Here is a 2488-nt window from a genome sequence, read left to right as displayed (position 1 = left end):
GGCGTTTGGCTGGCCTGCCCACTCTTTTTTTTGGCAACTTCACAACTTTTATTTGTGGTGCCTGTGCTATGTCTCAAAAATACCTCCTCTCTCTGCCCGGGACAGCGTTGGGGAGGGGGCAGCAAAAAATAGAAGATGACCCTCCCTATTGCACATGGACCCTATATACAGGCCCACCTGGCCCAGGCCGGTGGGATGCTTGGCACATTCTCGGATCCCTGCTCAGGGGTGGAAGGGGTGACTGGTGGCAGCACACGTGTGAGGGGACCTCTGGTGGCCACTTTGATCCTGGCTACTGGTCCTGGCACTTCCTGGTCCTTGGTTCCTTCCTGGTCCTGCCTGCAGCCCTGGTCCCCCTGCCCCCCTACCTGGTTCAGCCTCCCATCTCCATCTTGGCCTCAGATGGCCCCCTTGGCTCCTGGGGACTCTGTCCTCCCCTTCCAGCCTGGAGGTCCCGAGGGGAGGTTATGGCTTCTCAGAGACTCCTGGCAGCCCTGTCACTTGTGTTCACATAGGGGAAGGGGTGCATGTGGCACAAGCAGCTGTATAAATGCAGGTGCAGGGGCAAGTCCTCCAGGGTCACTTGGACAGTTTGCTGATGATGCGGATCAGGGCCACGTTCTCCTTGAGACACTGGTTGTCAGCCCAGAGGTTGTACAGGGCCTTCAGCTCCTCTTCCAGCTCAGTGGCCTTGCGCTCCGGCTCCAGAAAGGCTGGCCTCTCTGCAAAGTGTTCCTGCCTCTGTGTGGTGTGCTCCAGCTCCACCTTGAGTTGTGCCAGCCGCAGCGTGGTCTGGGTCAGGGCCTCATGAAGTCTCTAGCTCTCAATGCGCAGCTTTGCGTAGAGCTTCCTGAAGCCTCCCTAGGGCTCTTCCAATTTGGGCTGGGGTTCTGGGTTTAGGTCTTGCTTCCTCTAGAGGGGAAGGGCTGGATTCTGGGCTGATGTAGGCTGGCTTCGCCTCCTCCCCCTCTGCAGGCCCTCTCCTCTCCTTGCCAACTATGCGGTGCTCCCTGGAGGCCTGTGGTCCCTGTCCTTGCCCATCAGGCACCTCTATTATCTGGGAAGGGCCATCAGAATTCTCAACCCCTGGGACTCTGGGCTGCCAGGAAGGGTCCAGGCTCTGTGCAGCCTGCTCTTGATCGGGATGGGAGAGTCCGAGGCAGGCCGGCAGGAGGGAGGGGCTGTGAGGTTGGCTACTGGCCCCAACCCCTGATCACCAGTTTGCTGGCTACAGTGGGCGTCATAGCCACTGGCCCAATCAGGGCCATCTTCTGCGGCTGCGGGTGCCATGGTCACAGGGCTGGGGCTGGGGTCCAGATCCCCCTGTGGGGTTGTTCTCTCCAGCTCTGGGCCACGCCTGCGTGTTGTTCTCTCAGGTTTGGAGCCATGTCCGGTCCCTGCTCCTGAGCTTGTCATGACCATTACGGTGCCCTGACCTTATTTGCATATATATATATATATATATATATATATATATATATATATATAATGTATATGTAATAATTGTCTCTCAAAAAGTTTCAGGTACATATTGCCCTAAAAATATCCACATCAAATACAGAGGTTTGAACGTGGTCAAACCCATACTTTCAGAAGACAAATACCATGTGTAATTGTTTTATTCTAATATACTTTGAGTTCAGTGTGATTTTATGACCTTCAACTATAGTCTTGTGGTTGTTCCCTATTATCAGTTTGAGGCACTAGATTAAAACGTGACCTTTAACAATTACCAAAAGAGATCTTCTGTGTTTTCTGTATTCAAAGAGTTATCAGTTCTTTTAACCTTTGGAAGAGAACTTTTATTCATCTGGTGTTATTTAAAAACCCAAATGACTTTTTGAGACCCTTTTAGTTCTAAAGAGGAGGAATATTTAAAGAAGGACAGATAAGTATTAAAATTAAACATTTGGTAATTAGTGTATAGACTGTGCCTGATGTATTCAAAAGTGTGAACATTCAGTCCGTGAACATTGCGTCACTGCAAATTGATGTCAACCATACTTAGAGAGCCAAAAGCCCTGGAAATATGATGAGCTTTTAAATATTATTGAAGAAGTCTCTAGTGAAATATTCAGTTTGCCAGGTAGTGTTTAAGAGCAAAATTCTTGAGCTTTTACTTCCCACTGAAATATCCCGAGATTTTTTTATTTAATATTTCCAACATATTGATAAACATAATGTGAGAAAAATGTGTAATGTTCTGATTAAAATCCAAGAATCATTAAAAATAAACTAAAATATAATAGTTGTCTGTAAAAGATGCCAACAGAATTTACCAGAGAGAAGATAGGCTTTTCAACAAACTTTTAGGTGTAGCAACCGAATAGACATGTGGAAAAGAAAATGTACTGTAACTCCTATTTCACTTCACACCATTACACAAAAGTAAATACGATATAGATTATAGTCCTGAATATAAAAGCAAAAACACTTAAACCTGTAGAGCAAAATATAAAAGGAAATAGTTACTACCTTGGGGTAGACA

The 2488-nt window shown here is 47.3% G+C and overlaps 1 pseudogene; it reads right to left on the bottom strand.

Moving 5' to 3' along the window:
• Positions 1-579: 579 nt before the first annotated feature.
• On the bottom strand, positions 580-1422 carry LOC139006178 (protein phosphatase 1 regulatory subunit 12C pseudogene; annotated as a pseudogene).
• Between the last annotated feature and the right edge of the window lie 1066 nt (positions 1423-2488).

This window comes from Myotis yumanensis, unplaced genomic scaffold (genome assembly GCF_028538775.1).
Source record: "Myotis yumanensis isolate MYYU_CA2020_CCGP unplaced genomic scaffold, mMyoYum1.0.hap1 SCAF_3, whole genome shotgun sequence".
In the NCBI taxonomy this organism is placed as follows: domain Eukaryota; kingdom Metazoa; phylum Chordata; class Mammalia; order Chiroptera; family Vespertilionidae; genus Myotis; species Myotis yumanensis.
This window is presented reverse-complemented; position numbering and strand designations above follow the sequence as displayed.